The 24,177-nt window shown below is 37.3% G+C and overlaps 1 protein-coding gene and 1 long non-coding RNA gene across 4 annotated transcripts in view; one reads left to right on the top strand and one right to left on the bottom strand.

The window, feature by feature from the left end:
* The first annotated feature begins 3,497 nt into the window (after positions 1 to 3,497).
* ankrd12 (ankyrin repeat domain 12) overlaps positions 3,498 to 24,177 on the top strand; it is a 62,218-nt gene continuing 41,538 nt past the window's right edge. For all 3 annotated transcript variants that reach the window (XR_014206755.1, XM_082172902.1, XM_082172901.1), the window contains exon 1: positions 3,498 to 3,682. The gene's annotated coding sequence lies outside the window, so the exon portion shown is untranslated. The remainder of the gene's footprint in view (positions 3,683 to 24,177) is intronic.
* LOC309501236 lies at positions 17,225 to 19,420 on the bottom strand. Its single transcript, XR_014206802.1, has 3 exons — positions 19,235 to 19,420; positions 18,694 to 19,173; positions 17,225 to 17,977 (listed from the first exon to the last, which is right to left on the bottom strand). It is a non-coding gene; the product is annotated as an uncharacterized lncRNA (long non-coding RNA).

Raw genomic sequence — 24,177 nt, 5'->3', positions numbered from 1 at the left:
ATAAAATTGAGACATTCTATACGCACAATATCGGATTTGGATCGGCCTTGTCTGACCATAGACTGTAAAAAAATATGGACGACGCCCCTTCGCGCTCTTCTATTGGTGAGAACTGAAGCCGCCAGTGTCCCGATATGGCGCTGACATCTTTGGGCTTGAGTTTGCGCGGTAGAGATCTCGGGAACCAGACCGGCGCAGTCGTGAGCAGGAAGTAAAGCCGCTTAATCAAGGCCCCGCCCCCCTCACTCTCGGTGTGAAATAATTAATTATAGAAATTTAGATATTAAATTTAAAGCTCCAATCTCCTCAGTCCTCCGAAGATCCTGAAAAAAAATGTGTTCAGTGACTACTTCGCTCAGAGAACCTGTCAATCACAGCTGTCAATCATGACGTCACACCACCGTTTTTATAACATCAAATAACTAACTAAAAACAAACTTATTTTAAAAACAAACACTTGAATTTACATCAGCGTGATTAAAAACTACAGTAGGCAGAAACCACCTTTGGAAAAAAGATATTTGAAGTGTAATTAAATTGTTTAGTTGGTCTCAAGTCCCGTTGTATAACACGGGGAGGCGGGGCTTATGACCTATACTAGGACCAGTCACCAGGGGGCGATCGAGACGTTTTGGCTTCACTTTTCAGGGCTTGTGCGGCACACTTGTGTCTGACCGATACCCGATCCGGCAAAAATGGCAGCATCGGAGCCGATACCGATACTGAGTATATCGGATCGGTGCATCCCTACCATAAATATCTCTAGTGTTGCTTGACCTTTTACAATGGCCGATATCATGCAGAATCAATAATTACTTTTGTTTACGTGAGTAGATGATAATAAATATTCCATTATGGTACAATTTGTCTCCCAAATAAGATAATTAAGAATCCTGCATTAAAAGAGGCACATGCATATACAGATTTCCCTGAACTGGAGTATTTATTTAATGGGGTTATGGAATATTAATCTGATTAATACTACCGGTAATCTAAATATGACCAAGTTCTAAGTAATATAGAAATATTCTTCTTGTGCATGTTAAACATGGTCTCTCCAATATCTCCTAATATTCTTTAACAACACATAAAAGCAAGCACAAATATTCCATTACTTCGCATTTATTTGATGCAAACAATGCTTGGCAAAACCCATCCATAAAACATAACCTCACTGACAGTTGCAGATGATGTACAGTACAAGCATGTATAAACAAGCCACAATCAAAAGAGCACGCATTATAGAGAACCTCACCATCCAGAGTCTTTATTTACAAAACCTTACTGTGACAATCGCAATACTATGGATATGGTGGTGTGAAATATACCATAGTCATATTATACCACTGCATTTACAGTAGTTAGCAGAACGGTATCCAAGTGTGTTCGAAATAGTGCTGATATACAATGCAGTTTAATGCTAGTAAATGAGATGCACACATAATTGCTGTTATTTTACACTATGTTTTTTGGCCAATCAGGTATAGTTATTGTCCATGGCAATATTAATTGGTCAAATATTTATGGCTGCTTGCTTTAATAGGTCAGGTAGGACCATGGTATTTTATTTTTTTACCTTTCACAAGGAAGGTCACTAGATTCCTTACAGCCAGAAGAGATTTATTTGGCTTGAATAAATCAAATATTACATCATAAAAGAAAGAAAGAAACATAAAACAGAGTATAGGTTGGTCAAAAAAAGACCAAAAAATTAAATAATAATAATAATTACTATTAATAAATAAAAACCAAACACAGTTTTACATGTGAAATAGCCCTTGTTGAGAGAAAAAAACAGCATGCAAACCCAGATATGACCAGGCTGGAAGACCAGCCAACCAGATTACAGCTTTTTTTTCTTCTTTTCTTCCAGATGTTAACTTTTATGCTTATGCAATAGAACAAATGGTACTACCATAACACTTTACAGCCTTTGTTGTTAGGGTTCACATTATAACCCAGTTCTACACAAGACTGTGTCATGTGTTATGATCACTTCTTCAGACCACAACAACATAGTCGCATTTCATGCAACTGATTCAAGCTGATTTGTGCATGCACGTGAGTGTGTGTGGGTGTGTGTGTGTGTAGCCAGCGCCCATCCCCCTAACACACACAGACTCACACACACGGACCAATGTTCTCCCTTGTGATTCGAGCTCGTTCTGCAACATAATACCAGCCCATCCCCATGCGCATGCGCGAACTCCCTTTTTCCTACATCCTAATAACCAACTGCGCCACAACAATAACAACCCTCGAATGCGCCACAAAATGTCTTTCTAAAATAGCGAAACTAGAATCAAAAACAAATTAGGCTCTCGTAATAACAGAATTAATGTCGCCACAATGGATCAGGCACGAGAAATACCTTCTCCTCTTTCTCCTCGCGCCTCTCCGACATGATGAAGGTTCCAGAACATTCGCGAGCGCTCGCTGCAGCGTCGCACGGAAAGGGTGACGTCACAGTGCGTCACCCCCCCTCCCCCCCCCCCCCCCCCCCAAATCATATATCCCAAAGAAGAAAATAATAATCATTTACGTTAAAACTCTCATAAAAAAATTAATTTATGAGATAAACGGAGAGTGGATGAATTTCACTTGTAACAATAATAATAATAAAATGTTTAAAGAGTGGAGCAATTTGTCATATTAAAAAAGTGGATGGACATTTTCTAAATATTATTATTATTATTACTATTATTATAAACACAAAAACATCTAGTATAATACAAACTATAAAACTATAAAAAGAATATAGGAAATAACGCCCAAAATGTTAATAAATTCGATTAAATAAAAAAACAATTATTATTTTATTATAGGCACAAAACAATCTTACATAATCCAAACTATAAAACCATAAAACAAAACAATATAGGAAACAATGCACAATTATTTATTAATAAATAAATAAAGTGGATTAAATATAAACACCACAGGACATATTCTTTGCATTCCAGATACGCCCACAATTTCTATATTCTGATATTATTTCTATATTCTGGCCTCTCCGGGTATTATGTATTTTATGCATTTGCATATTATTGCAAAACAAAAAAGAATAGAAGAATTAATAAATGAAATAATTAGAAAGAACATGTAAAACACACAAAAAAATGCTGGGTTGTTTCAACACATGTTTGGGTCACATGTGGACAAACCCAACCATTGGGTTAATTTTTAAAGAATTGTAAACCCAGTTGTTGGGTTTGTCCATATTTAATTTAATTTAAACAAAAGCTATTTAATTACATTAAAAAGATAAATAATAAATAATAAAGTATTGTATAATTAAATAATAAAATAATACGATGTCAAAAATAAGCATACAACACATTAACAGAATAGAGAAATCTTCAACAGCAAAAATATATCAGCGTATGCAAGTCACAGCCTAGCAGCAGAGCGCGTCTGCGCATGCGCAAAACGTTTTTGAGCGCCCCGGATCACGTGACCCCTCGTCCGCCAATGAGACCCTTAGCTTTCCGTGTTTTTTCGCTGGGGCTTTTCTTAGAGACGGGCTGACGGCGATGTTTTCAAAAGCAGCACCGAGAGACGTCACACAGCCGTAGGGTTAATGTTCAGCTTTTACCCTCCGACACACACATTTCTTTTTCTTAAAATCGTCGAGATTGTGTCTTCTGCTCGTAGGTGAATGACGAAGAGGAAGCCAAAGGCGGTAAGCAGAAAGTTTCGCTTATTTTTCTCTTTTTGTGTGTGTGTGTGTGTGTGTGTGTGTGTGTGTCGCGGGTTCCGACTATAGAAGGAGGAAAACGCATTTAGTTTTGCTACTGAGAGTCTTGAGTAGCAGAACAACAATAACGCGGTGTATATGTAGGATTTTCGAGGCTTTTAGAGTGAGTATTTGTGTTAAGTATTAGTAGCAGGTTTGTGTTCGATAGCGTTGCTAGTGTTCCGCGCGCGTGCGTCAGTGACAGGCGCGTGCGGTGCGCGTTATACGCGGAGGGGCCCGCATGTCTCATAAACCCACTGCGGGCTCATTGTCTGTGCGTGAGAGGGGTGGCGCAGACCGCAACGTGACACTGTACATGGCTGTAGTTTTCATAATAAACCAATTTAAGTTGGATCTTAATGTCAGACAGTCAGCTAGAACGCATTGCAATTTGCATTATTTTCCAACACCAATTTTTCTCTCTTTATAAATGACTGGAGCATGAATGCATGGGATGTATGTAAATATATTTGTATAATCTTTTCTCTTGGCGTTTGGTATATTATTGAGCGCGGTTGCAGCTGCGACGTGCATGAAATATTGTATGCATGCATGCAGCTTTGGTGTGTGTGTGTGTGTGTGTGTGTGTGTGTGTGTGGTTTGCACAAAGCTTTATTTGGTGACCGTCCTTCGCACAGAAACCTTTTGTCTAAAGGACGTACGAGGCGTCTTCAGCTGTGCAGCGACAGACAGAAGCATGTCATATGCAGGTGCAGATCATAGTGTCTTTCATAGAGATTTTTGTGATGACATAACACGGTAACGTACTACATTGTTTACTATGAGCACAATAGTATATAATGTGTGTATGTGTATATATATATATATATATATATATATATATATATATATATATATATATATATACATACACATACACATACACATACATACACACACTTTTATATATACGTGCGTATATGTAAAATATGCTATATACAGTAATGTATATTGTATAATATTCGTTTCTGATCACAGGGTGGGTATTAATTCTGAAAGCAGTTTACTCTATTTGTGAGTAATAAATTATTATTGAATTATATTTTAGGTTTTTAAAATCTATACATGTTCTAGTGTGATTGAAATCCGGTTTATGTAATCGTGGCCGATCTTTAAAATAATACAGTCGAAAAAAAATGACTTACTGTAAGTTTATTACTTTTTATTTTATAATTTCCCCCCCCCCCCTCAAAATGTTCAACATTTTAACTAAACAGATTATTGTAATAATGTAATTATTGAAGCATTTTTGGTTTTGATTTGATTCTTATTTTTGCGTGAGGATAGATTTGATATTCATTTTAGTATGGAATCTAGATCAGATGTTTACGCCCACACTCGCTTTAGTCGTGTTCTGCACTCACACACTTTCAGAATGACATATTAGGGATTATTATTCAAAGATCCGAGTTTTCCCCAGCTGGGCCACCGTCCAAGGAGAGCCTGTGATTCCGGCTGTTTTTCCATTGACCCTTTTTTTTTTTTAAAGTCACGGGGGCCACTCGCACGAAAGGCCCCTGTGTGTGAGAATCTGCGGCGTTATGACCAACAATAACAAGCTCGTTTCTGTCTAGGATGTTTCAGGGCTACTTAAGCCTCCAAAATGCTTGTTTTATAGTTATATGGCGTGTTTACGCTAGATAAACGATCCGTGGTGGTGCTGATGCGGTGGGAATTTGCAGGGACTGTCAAGGCAACACTCACACGTATCACAGCAAAATAACAAAGTGCATTTGTCAGATGGAAAGCGACACAGATTGAGCCAAAATAAAGAAAGACTGATAATGAAATTGAGCTTAAAAGTTTGAAATAATAAACGTAACCTCAAAGAAGCAGATGTTTTTCCCCCTGTGACACACATTAGTTTTTCTCATTTGGGCCTAAAAGTGAATATCACAACAGCCTCTTAATACCATTCATTTTTTAATAATTTAACATTTTAATTCACCCAGTATAAATAATATCCCAATGTCCAAAATCTTATTTTATATATATCTTATATTGCTTTAAATAAGGTTTTTATGAAATCAAAATTGAATACCTTTTTAATTTTTTAATTCTTGTAACCATTTTCAATATCACAAAAAATAGTAGCCTAAGTAAAAAAAAAAAAAAGTACATTAAATATACATTTATTCCTATTTAAAGTTACAAAAGTGATTCCGGCAAGAGCAGTGAGAGAATTATTTTTTTATTTTTTCTATTCTGTTGTTTTATTAACATTAATGACACACAGAGGACAGCAGGTTTATTAGGCTGCTGTCACTTTAAAACCAAATGCATGGATCTAATATACTTGTGCAATTTTTTTTCTTGACTATTTACATTCATACGTTGCGAAAGGCACAAAAAAATCTCAAAACGACTCACAACCCACTTTTTTTTGTTGTGATATCAGCAACTATTTTTGACAGTATTATAATATGTTGTTGATTTAACATATTATGCGTGTTTGTGTTATGTACGCATCTACGGTGGAAACTAAACAATAAAAATCTATCTATCTATCTACATTCACCCAAGACATAACTGTTTACGAGGATACTTGCAAAGACGGGCATTTTGACACGTATAAGTATGTGTATTTAACCTTTCAAGCCCGATAAGTGGCTAAAATAACTCAGTTCAGTTCTCTCTCGCTCTGACAACACGTGCATATAGTAGCGAAATGTCTTTCTCTGCGTTTCAACGGTTTGAAATCACTTGTTTTTAAACCGCAATGCTTGTAAACGCTAAGCTTTTAACGCACAGCACAGCATCTTCACCCCGAGCTTAACCGCGATAGAGACGATACTCCAAAATATCTACCGACTGACACATTTCCACCGGTTAATCGTGTCTGCCAGCATATCTCCCACCTCTATACAGTACAATCATTTACGACCTGAAATCTCTAGTGCATTTTAAATAATGAATGAAGTGCATTTTCAGGAAGATCATATTTTTAATCTAGAAATGTCTCTGCATTAGTGCAGTTGACATGAAATTCTTAAGTAGTTTGTCATGCTAAAACTATTTTAAACTGCATTTTATTTTATAATTTTTTTCTATTTATTATTTTTTCCCATATTGCATTATACATTCATTTTAACCTAAAAATTGCAATGTTTAAAAAAAAAAGCCCATGGCATCATCGCATGTCTGTCTGCAAGAAATCTGAAGTGCACCAACTGTGTGTCTCTGCACATTTGGCTGCTCTGTTTACAGTCGTGTCCTAGTTTTGCTTTCATGTGCACACAGATGACACCGGTGTACGCTGCAGCGTTCCTGTCGAGTTCATCCACTGAACGCCGGACGCTTAGAGCAGACGTATTTCCATGAAGCTCGTGCGAGCGGGAGCTGGTTGCATGAGAGAGAGAGAGAGAGAGAGGGAGAAAAAGGGAAAAGCGCGAGACAGAAACAGGCGTGTGACTCACTCTCCTACCCATTAGACGTTGGCCTTTGTGATCTGAACCATTCCCGTGAGAGACCTCTCTCCCCGCTTCACGTTCAAACTGGATGCCATTTTTATTTTGCCGTGCTAATTTTTTTCCTGCACAGACGCAGGGCTTTGAAATACGAGGTTTTAACGCTGAGGCTTTGTGTCTCTTCTTGATGTTGATAGAATTTGCCACATTTTTATATATTGCAGATATTGCTGCTTTTGCTTAAATTAGTTCTAAGTATTTGGTCCTGGTTTTTACGTGGCTGGATTGATTAAAGTGCCAAGATTTGAAATGGGCCGTCATTTAAGAGCTTGTATTTTCTTGTACTGCTTTTATCCGGTGTGTTTGAAGAGCTTTCAGGATCACTGACCTCTGGATCCATTTCGTAAAATAAACAAAAGCGCGTTCGTATTCTGCTCCCGATCAAATGTACTCCAGTACTCGTCTAATCAGCAGGTCCAGGCTGAATCTTAACGCACAATCATTAGCTTCTTATTAAATATTTTGGATAATTTTATCATTCTCACCACTGACTGGTATGGGTTTTGTAATGTTTGATATCGATTACCCACATCTTGAAGAGCAGGTTGGCTTACATTTCCATTTATGCATTTGGCAGACGCTTTTATCCGAAGTGACTTGCATTGCATTTTTAAGATACACATTTTTACATTCTTATCAGTTCTTGCTTTCCCTGGGAATCGAACCCATGACCTTGGCGTTGCAAGCGCCAACGCTCTACTGTTTGAGCTATAATAGGCTTATAATACACAGACTTATAATACACACTCCTATTAAAAAGTTTGGGCTGGTAAGAAGTCTCTGAGACTCACCAAGGCTGCATTTATTTGATCAAAAATACAGTAAAAAAATTGTGAAATATTATTACAATGTAAAAAAAAATCAGTTTTCTATTTCAATACATTTTGAAATGTAATTTATTCCTGTGATGCAAAGCTGAATTTTCAGCATCATTACTCCAGTCTTCAAGTGGGGGTCAAATGTATAGTAGTTGATCCGTGATCCGTACGGACCCGGCCCCATGGTTTGGCACGCATGTGATTCGTGGATTAAATGCAAAGTTTAACCATCACAGAGTGAAAGTTTATCATTTGCACGTGTTTTGATCTGCCAATTTAGACATTCAAGTGGTTTTAAACCATTACAGCCCAAGACCTGCTACTGTCTATGTCATTTAATGTTAATCAAACAACATAACACAGCTTTAACAAAGATTAATCGATATTTCATTTATACAGTAAACACTAGTGTTGTGTTTATGCTTGTAGTTAGTGCATTTTTTGGTAACACTTTATTTTACAATGTCCTTGTTACATTATGTTACATGTACTTACCATAGTAATAACAGTAAATGATGCATAATTACATGCAACTAACCCTCAACCAAATCCTAACCCTATAGTAAGTACATGTAGTTGCTTAATATACTCAGTACTTAAATGTATAATTACACTGTAACAATTCCACCTTAAAATAAAGTGGAATCCACATTTTTCTTATTTTTTTACTGACTGTTTACTTTCCCTTTATTGAACTTTATTAGTAAGGCTAGTAGTTTTTGCTGTGGTTTTGAAGTACTTAAAGTGTGCTTTAAGTAATAATTGGAAAGCAAAGTTACGTTTGATCCAAAAAAACGATTCGATCCGTGACTCAAAAACCATAACGTGATTCAAAGCGTGCGTTTTGTGATCCGTTGAACCACAAGTCTTCAGTGTCATTTAGTTATTTTAAATATAAATCTTTTGCAATGCTATACATGTCTTTGTGTCAACCTCAAACTTTTGAATGGTATAGTATCATTTCTAATAATGAACACACCAGTTTTTTTGGATTTAAACTTAAAGGGGTCATATGATGGTTCTAGAAAGAACATTATTTTGTGTATTTGGTTTAATGCAATGTGTGCTTATGTGGTATTAGATTTAAAAAAAGTAATTATTTTACACATAACGTACATTATTATTGCTCCTCTATGCCCCGCCTTTCAAGCATTGACAAATGCATTGCAACTATGTTATTGAACTTTAATACAAAAAAATAATACATCCTTTCCATTCAACTTTTGGCCCGCAACAATAGAATAATGACAAACAAATAAAAAAATAGTTTCGCTTTTAACACCTTTTACATGACACTGTTTCTTTTCAAGACCATTAATAAAAAAACAAACAATTTCAGTAAACAATAATTTCAGTCCTCCAGATGTTCGCTTCAATACTTTCCTTATGTGGGCTTCGAGGTCGCTATAGCACCTTTATGACACGTATGTGCCAGCTTTGCAGGTCATGCATTCTGTGTCACACGGATCCCGACCGAGGCGAAAACACAGGAATTTTCTCTGTAAATCATCTGTGAATTTACATTTGGGCTTTTTTTTTTACGCTGTTCAGGGGCCATGTGCCACTGTTGACAAGCAAGCGCTGCTCTGTGTCTCTTGGCTGTTGCCGTGGTGCTGAGGGTAATAGATTGAGATGCAGTTTGACCAATGTTGGGTTACGTACATGACCGACTGACCAATGTTGCCAACTAGTGCGAGAAGGCGGGACCTAAAGCAATGCAGTAACGCACATCAACCCGATCACTTGTTTGTTTGTCGTTCATGTAAACAGGACATTCAGATTCATCAATCTGAATGAATTCAGTCCGACTGATACAGAAGGTGTGCATGTAAACACAATGATTGGTGACTGTAGAAAGCAAAAGCCGAATCCCGGACATTTTGGGGCGATCTAGAAATCCGAGGATGATCGAAAAAGAGGACGTATGGCCACCTTAGCGTGTTTGAACGAAGCGTTTTAGCAAAGCTTGGCTACGCCGTAACTTTTACAAAGAATATATCTTTAGGTAAGGAAGAACGCACCGTTTTTAGTGTCTGTCCCTTTAAATGCAAATGAGCTGCTGCTCCCGGCACAGAGGGCGGAGCTTCAAGAGCTTGTGTTCTTTTTCCTCACACACACATGCACTGAAAATTTCACAAACTTTTAGCCTTTTATGTTCAAACCGGAGTCAGATAAAGATGGAGAGACTCGAGAAGAACACAAGAATGTAAACAACATTTCTGAATGGTTAGTTGATGATCTTGTGTAGCTTGTGTAGTTATCTTCTAGTCATTGATTAGCATATTCTGTCTTGATAATCTATAAATCGTGTTCAGGGGGCGGGGTTTATGTAAATTATAGGGTTGGCGATGTCACTAACCCGGGAGGAATGACGTGTAGTCTCTACCAGCCGTTTGTTGTAGTCCCTAAAAAGCAATTTCTTTAAAAGCAAATATCTCACTTTGCTTTGAACTTTGAGCGTTGTAACTTTGCAGATGTTGTTTATGCTCAAACAGCAACATTACACACTAACTAAAGTTAGAAAAGTGTTGATATAATCAACCACACCTTTAACATAACTAGTTATTGTCCAATTACTTTAATTAGTCTGGCCGATACATCGATTTATAGCATTTGCATCTGGCCTGAAATCTTTTTTGTGCTCGGCATTGTTTAACACCTAAATAATCACAATCTCATGCTGCACTGGTCACCATTTTCTCTTTATAGACACCTGGTCTTTTCACCGTGACGCCATCAACGTGCTTTTTTTAACAACTGCATATGTCACGAGTGTCGAACATTTTCCCCTCTCTTGATGTTTCTTTCGAAGAGCACACACAAAATCCTCTGAATTTCCTCTTTTACAAGTCCCTTATAGAAACCAATCGCATTTGGGGAAACCCCTGGTAAAAATACGTCAAGTTTCAAACTTCACCTTGCAAAAGGTCAGGCGGGACGAGTGTGTAACGCGTGGCTCTTTGGGCGTGTAGGACTCAGCTGATGCGGTGACTTGAGTCTTTCCTCCTGCCGCTGTTTCAACTACAATGGAAATTAAGTACTCTATATTTGCATCATCTTAGGTTTAACAAGGAAGCCTCGTCTTCTTATCAGGAACCCTTTTAGCTGTATGTTTTTGAGTTGCTTGCTGTGTGGTTCTTTTGGAGATTAAAAAAAAGTTCTTGTTGCTTCATGATCTTCAGATGTTTGTATTGGTTTCTCGTTATTCTCAAATGAAGACAAAACAATGGCATGATATATTTTAAGATATGGCAGTGCAAGTTGTTTTAAGTTAAAACAGCTCAAACATGCTTTTTAGTCTGGGACTAGTCTTGTCTGTGAAACCGGGGATTAGATATGAGTTGTGATATTAGTTAGTTCATTAACATATTGATTCTGGTCATAGTAGAAGCGATAGCAGCAAAACATTTCACCAATACACTGTAAAAATGATTTTGAAAGTTGTAAATAAAACAATAGATTGTTGGTGTTACGGGTCACAAGAAATTTCATGGTTAATTTATAATGCCACTTGCCTCCATTTCCTTTTAGTTGTTTGTGAAATTTACTAGCAGTTTCTGAGAGAATGTTGCACTACAGTGAAAGAACCGGTTTCTTAGTGAAGTTTACCGGTTCTAACATGTAAAAAGAGAGAATATTTCTCATGTTATTTATTGATTAAAAGAGAAATGCCTCCAAGCTGATTTGCCATATCCGCAACTTTTAATTACGTTATTTGTGAAATTAAACAATTTCCTTAAAGATGAAGGCATGTAAAAATTATTTGCAGTGTGACAATTCACACCCTTCAATATATGAATAATATCTATCCTACATAACACTGATCATAGAAATGTCTAGTTTTGTTCTAATGAGGCATTTGGTGAAGTTCATCAGCCCTAGCAACAGTAACCAGGGGGCGGAGCTTAGCGAAGGATCAATTGGATCTTTTACTTTTCAAAGTGTACCAGAAGGTTTGTTTTTGTTAAAACGGCCACGTCGTGCTGCCGAGGGCTGTTGGATTGCGAAGGCTATTGGTTTCTAGAAACCCTTCAATCAACGGGGTCTGTGTTTTCTGGTCTGTACGCACGTCCTGTCAGGAAATAGAGTGACTTTCTCCTCATGCTCGAGACACGGTCGGCACGCATACACGTCTGGTCGACGTTATTTGTTTTTGAAACCAATTTCCCTGCAAGGATGTGATGTAACAGTGCATGTTTTATTTACATGCATATGTGCATTTACATGCATTTTTTCATGAAGAATGACATGCTTATGGTCCATCAGAATATTTTTTTTTTTGAGTGAACACTTTTCTTTTTTTTTTGGTGGTGGTCAAGATATGAAATGACGTGTTATAATCTCATTATTATTCATAGGTATTTACACATGAAGTGTTAAGCTGTACGTTATCTTTATCGTTTATAGAAACTGTCTGTAGTATATCCGTGTTTATCCAAACGTAAAGAAGTGCACATGTCCTAGTATTGTTTTGTTTTCATATAAATATGAAATTTTGATGGATATTCCTTGCACTTGCTTAGTGGTTTATGCTTTAGAAAATATACCAAAATGGCTGTTTAAGGTGCACATATTCATCCAAATTATGTAAGTTTTAGAGTGGCTGCAATGCATTTTGCAGTATTTCGTTAAAATGTGCCCGTTCAGACATTAGAACAGCATTTAGCAGATGTTTGTACAGCGTTTATGATTCAGAATGCTAAATCAATGCTGATTCTTATCTACTTTTAAGATGTTAAGTTTGTATGTAAATGTTTTTTTATTTTTTATCATTGTTCTTCAAAAGTTGTATGATTTGAGTGCCGTCAGTATACAAGCAATTCAATATTGTGAAGTTGTAAAACTCGATCCCTTTGGTTCTTATGTTGTGTTTCCGTAACCTTTGTAAAGGAGCTTCCAAATAATGGTCAGTCCATCTCGTAATGCCATGTCTCTGACACTCGAGATGAGGCGGTCGGCATCCTCATGCTCTTCATCAGATCGTCTGGAGAATTTGAGACGTTCTTGTCTTCTCCATTGTTCAGACACACACATTAACTACTCATCCATTCAATCCTTTGCTCTGCTGACACCATCATGAATCTAATTACAACAGACAGCAGGACTTTAGTCAACGCTGTAACCATCAAAACATAGAATACGACTTATAGTTCGGTTCGCTTGGTTCGTTTGGTCCGGACTAAAATTAAATAAAAATGTAGTTTTTGTCTGCTTAGCATTCATTTTTATCACCGAACCAAAAGATACCGAACCTAAAGTCACAGAGATACATTCACATCCTGATTGGTCGGCTTTTATGATGTATATTTCGCGACATAACTTACCGAACATCCAAACCAATGCTGTGTTCTGGGATAAATCCGCTGGTTGTGTGTGTGTCGCTACATATGATGGTATTCTGACCAGCTGAGAACTCGTGAAGAGCTTATGAATGTGTAAAGGAGTCAAACCAGCGTCAGGAATCCCTCCGTCACACACACACACACACACACACACACACACACACACACACACACACACCAAGATCTGCTGTGAGGAGATGCGGTTCTGATGCCTGAACTGAACTGTGATGAGCAACATCTCGACTATGACGAGATAAAACGGTTATGCTTGAGCGTTCTGTCATTTTTAGGGTCTCATCTTCCTGTTTTTGGTTCGTTTACATGTCTTTGGTCCGTGTTGCGTTCATATATCATTCGAGGCGCACTAGAGTTTGTTTTGAAATCTTTTCAGCTTGTTTGGTGTCACCAGGGTTCGGATGGCAGCGTTCACACTTATTCAAATGAAGCGCACTAACAGAGCAATCGCACCAGGGTTCGTTTTAATCCAACCGAACATGCCAAGTGTGAACACATCCTGTATCTCAACTAGACTTAGTTGTGTTTTAATTTTACAAAGAATTCTGTCATTTGACATTCAGTGTTTCCCACAGGATTTTATGAAACTGTGGTGGGTGGACCTTGGTCCCTCTAGGGGGGTTCCCAAGGAAGAACATTTTGTAGATTTTAAAGTTAAATTCATAAATCTGGTGCACTTTGAGAATTAAGAGCTCCAACCCATATTCAGTGTGCAAATTGAACACAAAATCAGTGCAAACCTATTCAAACCTCTTTTTAGTCCTAATATAGTGTCTCAGTCTACATTACACTACATAATGCAATAATAATGTTATAATATTACTATGACAATAATAGCCATATATTGTGAAACAAATGCACTGAAAAATAATTGAAACTTTAATACTTTAATTTCTATACATGCAAGAGATCAACCTTCAAGCTTTTATTTTGACGGAAACAGTCGAGCTTTTATTTTGGCGAAAAAAAACAAGTTTACAAATGCATCTCATTACAAATCTAGTGAAATGCTGTAATCGTCAACTAAGCAAATGTGAAAATAATGCGTTTCCCAAATACACGCTAAACTCCGCACATGTACAGATGGAGTTCACTGCATTCATCCACATGAGTAAAGTGGTCTTTTAACAAGGACACAAAGCCTTTTCCCTCTTTCGCTTTTAGTTTGTTTGACAGCAATGACATTAAACACCTTTTATGTTATTATGGGAAGTTGAAATATAGCCTATTTTCGGGCCGCCACAGTCTAGTTAATGAATGGGAAGCACTGAAATCTATTTGTGGCGGTCAGTGTTGATATTGTGGCGGGTTGCCACAGATAATTCAATGTATGGGAAACACTGGACATTCAGTGTTAAGAGTAGTTAAGCATCTGTCAGGTTGATAAATTGGTCTATTGATCGAAGCTAATGATCTCAAAATGGCCAAATATTGATAGTGTTGATAGAGCATAATTTTGGACAAACTATATGGGCAAGTGCAAAGCAAACAGGTTATGTGCTTTTAATTTCATCAACACTAGTCAAAACTTTATTGGATTTCTTACTGTTGACATTTAAATCAGAGATGTGGGATTTGGTACAAGTACAGGTCAACACTTACTCTGGGTTTTTTCCAGCATAAAACTTGTGAACCAGATCTGTGGCGTTTCGTCATTTACCACTGACAGTAACGACCCTCTACGCACACCTTGGCAATAGAATCGCCATTGGCTAGTACATTTTGGGTTACTCGCCAGACTGATTGATATATATATATATATATATATATTCCACCAAATCAGCTTATCATTGTAAAATGGCACAGCTTTTTAAATATCTAAATGTACATTCTTAAAATCAGTCAGTCAATCAAGCATTATATTATGATAATCAAGCATTAGCCTATTTAATGATATAACTTTAGTAGTTAGAACTAAAACTTGATAATCATGCATGAATGCATATTTGTCATTTTAAATGAACTTAGTGGTGGTGCTTAAGATATTGTTGGTCAGTGTTTCTGTAAAAAAAAAAAAAAAAAAAAAGCACTGAAATTTATTTGTGGCAGTCAGTGTTGATATTTTGGCGGGTTGCCACAGATAATTCAATTTATGGGAAACAGTGGACATTCAATGTTAAAGAGTAGTTAAGCATCTGTCTGGTTGATAAATTGGTCTATTGATTGAAGCTAATGATCTCAAAATGGCCAAATAGTGTTGATTTGAGCATAATTTTGGTGGTGCTTAAGATATTGTTGGTCATTCACTGTTTCTGTAAAAAAAAAAAAAAGATAATAGTAATTATTATTAAAAGATAATCCTACTGCTAATAATGACAATATACAACCATATATTTATGCTAAACTTATACTTGGCATCTAACACACACACACACTGGCGAGTAAAATCTAAGAATTTATTAGCCAATGGCTAATGATTGACATTATTAAGTCGCCCAGCGTGAAATTTACTCGCATTGTAGAGGGTTGAGTAGTTTTAGTAATCCTCCCGTTTTGAAGGTGTGGTAGTTACACTATGAATATATTAGGAAATGTATCTTCGGAAACATAATTCCCATTCTTTTTGTTATTAAATAAACTGTTTAATGTAGAATAATTGAGCACAGCATGTCCACTAACATGTGTTCAGAAAGTAAACAGACTCAGTTTTGATGTCATTTTGAGCATGTAGACTTTATCAATCAATATTACTGCACTAGTCAGTGTGTAGATCTCCGAAACATTCTGACAGTGAATCTGACACCAGTGTTCATGCAATGTAACGTAGCTGACATAATGAAGGGTTGTGTGAAAAAGCTTAGATGCAAGACAAACTAGTTTGGTCGCTTTGGTGAACACATGGCTGCCTTTTCAAACGTTGCCATGGCCTGTCAGATTTTGGCAGCGTTTTGATTGTAATTTGGGAAATCATAGTGCGTTGCCTGGTCCTGTCTTTTCGAGCATGACTGTACTTTCAAAGAGGATGCAAAACCGATATTGTTCTCTTTTGCCTACTTGCCTTAATGTGTGCATGTGTATGAGGGCATGTGTGTGTGTTTGCTCTGTTTGTGTGAGTGTAGGATAATGCTGGGTTCATGTGAAGTGAAACCAACCTCCCAAATACAGGAACAAGAAACCTACTTTGACAGCAGCAGCGTGCTACTTTTGCATAAACGTGTGTGTTTGTGCCAAAAGAGGGTGGCGATTTTAGTGTGCACAGCATGTGCTCGATTGGTATGTGAGACGCCTACGTTGTTGTCCAGGCTCTTTTTACAAGCGCCGTTGGTTGGTAACTGGCTGTCAACGGTTGATGGTCATGTGCTTGTTTTGCAGGTGCTGTCCTTAAGTTCACTTTCAAATAAACATTTCCTGATCATTTATTCACCCCCATGTCATTCAAGATGTCCATGTCTTTCTTTCTTCAGTTGAAAAGACATTAAGGTTTTTGAGGAAAACGTTCCAGGATTTTTCTCCATATAATGGACTTTATCTCGGTATAAAACCCGAGAAATAAGGGTCTTATCTAGAGAAAAAAATCTGTTATTTTCAAAAAAGAAAGAAAATTGTATACTTTTTAACCACAAATGGTTAAATGGTCTTGTACCATCTCTGAGATGCGCCGCGCATTACGTCATCACGTTGGAAAGGTCACGCGTGACGTAGTCGTAAGTACCGACCCAGTGTTTACAAGTTTGGAGTAGGAGGACGTTCAATGTTATTGTATGTTGAATGACACATATTTATATGTATTTGTGTCAGTTTATTGTTTAAAATGGACCATACGTGTGCATATCCTGGATGTTTAACGATGTCACGCGTGACCTTTCCAACGTGACGATGTAATGCGTGGCGCATCTCAGAGTTAAAAAGTATATAATTTTTTTTCATTTTTATAAAATGAGCGATGGTTTTGCTAGATAAGACCCTTATTTCTCAGCTGGGATCGTGTCGAGACTTTGAAGCTGCGTTGAGACCAAGCGGCAACCTCCCTGTCTCTCTCTTGAAACCAACACGGAAGTGAATTAAACGGCAATTCATCGACTGGCCGCTTGAGGCTGGCTGCAGAAGTGAGTCAAATCTGCATCTCCTCCATGTTGAAATGCCCAACTTTACAGCAGAAAAAAAAACATGTTTACAGCCTGGAGCAAAAAGTGGCTTTGGTCTATACAGCTAATTTTGCCCTTCATGACAGCTGTGAGGGGGGTGAATATTTTTATAACTCATCCATTTAAATTATATTAAGCCTTAACTTTCTGCACAATTAAGGGTGTCCACTTTTGAGTGACTGGTGGATTCCCGCTGCTGTGGTCATTAGTCATCATTAGCCATTTGTCTGCTGTCTGTTAGCCGTCACGTTACCTCAGCTCATTGTCTGACTGTAAAAATAAATAAATTCGGGAGTGACACGCTGCCAAGATGGCGACGGTCGGCCACGCCCACTTTAGGCTTCAAAAACGGTCATCAGAAACCTACGGGTGACGTCACGGACACTACGTCCATATTTTTTTACAGTCTATGATTGAGACGGACATTTGGACCTTCGAACCGTTGGTTGCCATTGAAGTCCATTATATGGAGAAAAATTTAATGTTTTCCTCAAAAACCTTAATTTCTTTTCGACTAAAGAACAGTCCCTCCAGAAAAACGCGATTATGCGATCGCATGATTCAATGCATAATCAGCCAAAGTCCGCATATTTATGCGGGGGACGCATTTTTTCAAATACGCCACACTTTTGCCGCATAAATTGCAGATTTCCGTGCGCAAAATATGCGGGCTTGCATGATTTCATAATCCCAGCGTTTTCGTTGCAAAAAGTCACATATATCTTAGCAGAAAGTTGAAAAATGTTGCGTTTACTTCACACAAGCGCTGCCATTTCCCCTGTTGCCATGGGAACGTTATGAAGTGACGTAATTACACGACATCATTGCGACATCACGCGACATCATTGAAAAGCTGCAAACCCCGCGATGCCGATGAAACCATGATGAAGCCATGTGTTTATTAAGGTCTGAAATAAAACAAGATGAGAACTTCAATATTCCCAGCACTTAATGTGATGTAGTATGCTTGCTTATCATAGGAAGTAATAAGAAATGACTCTTTACATTAAAGTAGTAGCCTAGTTAATAGGGTGTTGGGGGAATCACTTTTTTTCTCTTTTTCATCAAACCACAGTTTTTGCAAGTTCCCGCAAGTTTCCGCAATTTCATCGCATAAAATTGCATAAATATCCCGCATATTCCATTGCATTTTTTAAGAAAACGTGCCGCATAATCAAGGATTTTTGCCCGCAACAATCACAAAAAAACTCCACGTTTTTCTGGAGGGACTGAAAGAAAGAAAGACATGGACATCTTGGATGACATGGGGGTGAATCAATTATCAGGAAATTTTTATTTGAAAGTGAACTAATCCTTCAAGTCACGCTGCTACACAAGAGCCTGTTTGTCTTATATGGAGTTCACAAATAATTACAAACTGTTAGCATGAATTTCATTCTTGATCATTTCAGACTTTTAATCACTCTTAAAACTAGATCTGATCAAGTGGTATTCACCAGATGTCGAATAGGCCATACAAGCGTGCGTGACTCATGCTTTTTTGCTTAAAGGTGAAGCCCCTACTCTATGCATGTTTTGCACGATTCCCCTCTCTGTTAAACATGTTTTATTGGACTGTCCTGGGTTTAATACAAGTAGAATGCTCTTTTATGAAGTTATTTCACTTAAGGACTTTAGTAAGATTATGCCTGAAATGGTTTTGGATTTTTTTTTATATCATATGTTAATTTTACTTGTTGTGTTTGTTTGCTTGGTTTCATTGTATTTTCTATGATATTTGTATTATTGTAATTGAATTTTTGCCATGAACATAGCCTTAGATACTGACATGGCATTAAATAAAGCAATCTATCTATCTATCTATCTTGATCATTTCAGTGTCAAAATGGCCATTGTAAAGTTTTTGATGTTATCCTAGTTGATAAGGTAAACACAAGTCATAAATTAAGCAATATTTGAAGTCTAGCAATATAATATATGCTTTTAGTCACACTCACATCCAATCCATCCGTCCGTCCGTCATCAATTGATGCATTTTGATTGTAAAAACTGCACAGATCAACAAGCAATACTGTAGTATTTATAATCAGGCACTCAATGGGATACTCAAAGTTCTTTCAGCCAATAGAAGTGTTTAGGGGTCTAAGTGCGCTAGAATATTAACAAGGCTTTGGCACGATATCAGAGCTGGGCAATATTCATTTGCTGTCTCTCTCTCTCTGGCAAGGAAATGTATGCGATTGGATACGTGGATGAAAAGGACTGAGGAGGCAGATGTGGATATCTAACGTCTTTACCCATGATCCTGTTCTTAGTGTGGCAGCAATATGGGATTACTGTGTTTTAACTGAGGCTCAGAGGAAAGAGGAATAAAAGATTTGTCGCTTTTGATTGACGGGTTTAAGTCACATTTCAGCGCTGGTGAACAGACTTGAAATTGAAAGAGCCGGAATAGTGAATAGAGCGGAAGAAGCAGCCGAACCTCAAGACGCTGCTAGCTCAATCCCAGAGGCCTTTGCTCTCAGGAATGCTGTCTGTTTTGCTCATATTTAACAATGAGAATTGTTTTTGTTTCATCTTTGTTTGATGTGGTTCTTTTTAAATGTTTTATTTTCTTTTAATTGTGCAGTGAAATGTCAAACACCGTCAAAACACCGTTTTCTATTTCCATGTAAAATCCTCTCAAATTCTCCAGTTTCCATCAAAATACAGTAATTACTACAGCTTTGTTTTCTGTAGTAGTAGGGCTGCTCAATTATGGAAAAAAATCATAATCACGATTATTTTGGTCAGTATTGAAATCACGATTATTTCACATGACTTTGGGAACGTGTTGCATTTATTAAAAAGACACCTTTCAACAATTCTTAAATTTAAATTTGAACAATTATTGTACTTTTTGAGCTATTAAAATAAATAATATAACAGATAATACTTCAAGTATTTTAATTTTCCCACAGGTCTACCACCTATAATGTGGGAAATTCCCCCACAAACATGGTTCACTTTAGCAAGTAGATTGTATGAGTAGCCGTAAATTAATCCACACAGATTATAAAATCAAATCTATCATTTTAAAACTTTCGCAAAGACGCAATTTCACAAACCGTGTGAGTGTTCACGTTCAGCGGCGCCGCGTCTTTCTCTCTCTGTCTGTCTCTCAAAATGGGTTGGACAAAGCAAGCGTCGAAACTACACTCTCGCGTTTAGGAGTCGGGTCATGACTGAATTGTCACTTGCACAATCAGGACAGTATTGCATCGTGACTAAAGCTGATCATTTTCACCTCTTTAAAGGGGACATATCATGCTAAATGCACTTTTTTAGCCCTTAAATGCATTTTGTTGTATATTTGGAGTGTTTAGAAGTACAGAAAAGATGAAATTATTCTCTTAAGGTGCTTCGTTGATATCTTTATATTCTGTTTTGGTCATATTTTTCAACCGGTTCAGATTTTTCTGTTATCTATGACGTTTTTTTAACTATCACGTCACAGTATTTGCAGCGGAACTGCCAAATAAGGACATTGACTTCCGGCCCAACACTTCGAGCAATCCGCCATTATTATTTCTCGCTGCAATTTTGTAGTCCAAGCTAAAGGATGCAGAAGTTACGAGAGGGTAAGTTAAAATGTTCGGTTGTTGGATGTAGTAACCCACACGCTTCATTACACCGTCTAATGTAGATGAACCGCCGCGCTTGTGACAGGAGCATGTTTAACTGAAAGAACGAGCAGAGAGAGAGACCCGGTCGCGCGCGCGCTCACTCTCTCTCTTCAGAGCCAGGCGAAAGTGTAAACAAGACATCACCGTCTCCAAACTAGACGCTGTCTTGCTCTCTCTCCCTCGGACATATTAATCAAAATAAATCGACACGGTGGTAAAAGGTCGGAAGACCAAAGTTTCATGTGTAAATACAGTAACACACCATTGCGATACATCCATATGAAGACGTTGTTCTGCAGGTTCGTCGTCTTCATTTTCATCTCGCTCCGGCTCCGACTCCGGCTCGAACATGTAAGGCTGGATGGACAAGTCTTCCGTTGTTGACATTTTGTTAATAACGTGTGTATAAAAGTTTCTGTGCGCTAGATAATCCTATCTCTGCTACCAGACTACAAAAATGGCCGAACGGGGTGGAGTTGAACCGAGTGTCACCGCTACAACCTGGAGAGGGGGCGGGGTATGAAGTGTCTCAATATTATTTAAAGAGACCGCACCAAAACGAGTTGCTTTCAGAAGCACATTAGAAAAGGGGCCTGTGGAGCTATAATAATGAGGAATTCAGACCCAAGCATTGCAGTTCCGCTTTATATAGACTACAAATGTATGATTTATATGTAAAAAGGAACAATTTAAAAGCATGATATGTCTCCTTTAAGTCTTATCAGTTTAAACATTAAAGCTGAGAGGGTTTATGGCTTCGGGAGGGGCGGAAGTGCGCGTGTCATTCAGAACACAAGACTTTTTCAAGGTATTTTACTGTTATGTGTCAACAAAATTCAACAAGACATTTTCACCTGGCTAGACCCAATGTTTAGATCTGTTGTGGTATTTATGCAAATTAGGACGTACGTAATTAGATTATGCACCGTTTGTCCATGTTAACAAACAATTTCAAAAAACTTGTAATACATTTTTTGTTTGTCTTGATGTAAGTAATCAACTCAGTAATTTTCATGGTGATATCTAAAGGTTAAAATTTTTACCCTATATTCACGTAAGAAAAAGTATGAATAGGGTATATTTGGGTCTTTTTCCGAAACTTTCCCCTAATGGGATTCTTCTGGGCTTTTTTTATTTTTTTTTACTCAGGACATATTGAGGATACACAATCAGTTGAGTTTGCTTCTGTTGCAATTTGTTCAACCTTTTTTCATAAAATGACTGGACTAATATTGATATATCAGGGCTCTTGACTAACATCTGAGGGTCTGGGATTGTAGCGCCGGGGGGATTTTAAATCATAAAGTGAATTTAGTCATAAAATTAGTATTGTTTTGCATTAATAAGTGCAGTTACTAATAATATTACATGTTTGTTTATTGGAAATTTAGTTTAAATTGAAATGATATGCATATAAAATGAACATTTATCAACAACAGTAAAACGTAAACGTGCAAAAAAACCGAATTTTTTTATATTCTACTCTTATTAAAGTACCATTGTTCTTCTATGGTATCATAGCACGGTTTTGTTTCACTTCTGTTTAGTTTGCCGTTTGATGTCTCTCATATGTTAGCTCTTATCAGTTCAACGAGTGCGATGTTAGGCAGAAGCAATCTTGTATTTACTGCAGTTTTTCATTGCGATCCATAACCTTTGCAGACATTATCAACAAAACAAAATTAAAGCATCGTACTTTTCTGTAAGGAGATCCCATACTAGTTGATTATGAATCTAGTGTAGTAACAAAAACTGTACTATAGCATTTTAGCAGAAACGTGTCCAGCGCAGAAAAGGTGGTTCTGGGACTGAAAGATCAGCTACTCTACTCAGGTGAACAAAACACAACAGCATTACGTCAGTGTTCGTTCGTCAAAGTCTGTAGAAACGCGCGGCCGGTTCACGACAGGCTCCAGTTCGCCTGGCCAAGAACAGACTCTGGCTCCAGAACACGAACCATTCCTGGTGGAAAAGCCAGATTTTTCTCTTTTACAAGCTGAATCCTTCATTGACCTGTTTATTCTTTAGTGCTTAGATGCTGTTTAGGCATTGTTTGACCCTTTGACCTTTCAGACGCCGTCTAGACGTCTTCTGACAGCAGATGTCAGGGGTTTTGATGCTCGCTCATTGTATTTGTTGAATAATGTTTGTGCCGTCTTGTTCACGTTGCCTTGCATTGAAAGCAGTTGAACATGCATTTTCTCTAATTAAAAACATGTTACAATTAAGTTATTATTGAATTCTCCTTCTTGTTGTTGTATTCTCAGAGGTCTGAGCGGATGCTGCAATCCGGGTCATTCCCATGAGTCTGGTTAATGCGGGATATCATCTCTCCCTATAAAGCGTTTGTGACTCACCCAAACTTCACCCTGCGTTGAGCTGAGTCATTGGGTCGGACTGCACTGGTTTTTAAGCCTGTGCAAGACTGCGTTCGCATTTCCAGAACTCTTATACTCTCATTTCCAGAACTCTTTCAGTTCTTCTCCGTATATTCAGTCAAATATTTAATGCGAGAATTAAAAGGCAGTAAAAAATAGTGTTTTAAAAGACTATTTTTAACTCAACAATGTTTATTTATGTTGACTAATTTAAAATGCATACACTGTATAAAATGTTACTGCTATTTACTTAAAAAAAAAATGATGGTAACAATATTACACATAATATTTTTGAGTAGTTAAAGCTTGATTTCATTCATGGAATCTACCTGAATAAATCATGTAAAATGCCTAATTTATTTAGTCTATGACATAATGAATTACAAGTTTTTTTATTTGAAGTATTTTTTATTCTCAAAATTGTGTGAAGTCAAGTGAATGGATATGACCCGTTTATATTTAACTTTGAGATATATTGTTTTATAAAAAGACTGTACGCCGCTAGGACAGCACAGAATCAAACTTGTTACTGCACTATCATTAGCAGAGTTATTGCTACATGTATAAAACAATATGCTTCAGAATATTTAAAAAATGCAGTTATTCACAACCTAACCATAAGCCCTACTCTTCTGCACAATGCTAACGATCAAAACTTTAACATAATAGAAACTCTTTCAAATGTCAAACATACCTGAACATTAAACATT

This window comes from Leuciscus leuciscus (genome assembly GCF_965113295.1).
Source record: "Leuciscus leuciscus genome assembly, chromosome: 6".
In the NCBI taxonomy this organism is placed as follows: Eukaryota; Metazoa; Chordata; class Actinopteri; order Cypriniformes; family Leuciscidae; genus Leuciscus; species Leuciscus leuciscus.
The sequence above is the reverse complement of the archived record's forward strand: the minus strand, read 5'-3'. Positions and strand labels throughout refer to the sequence as shown.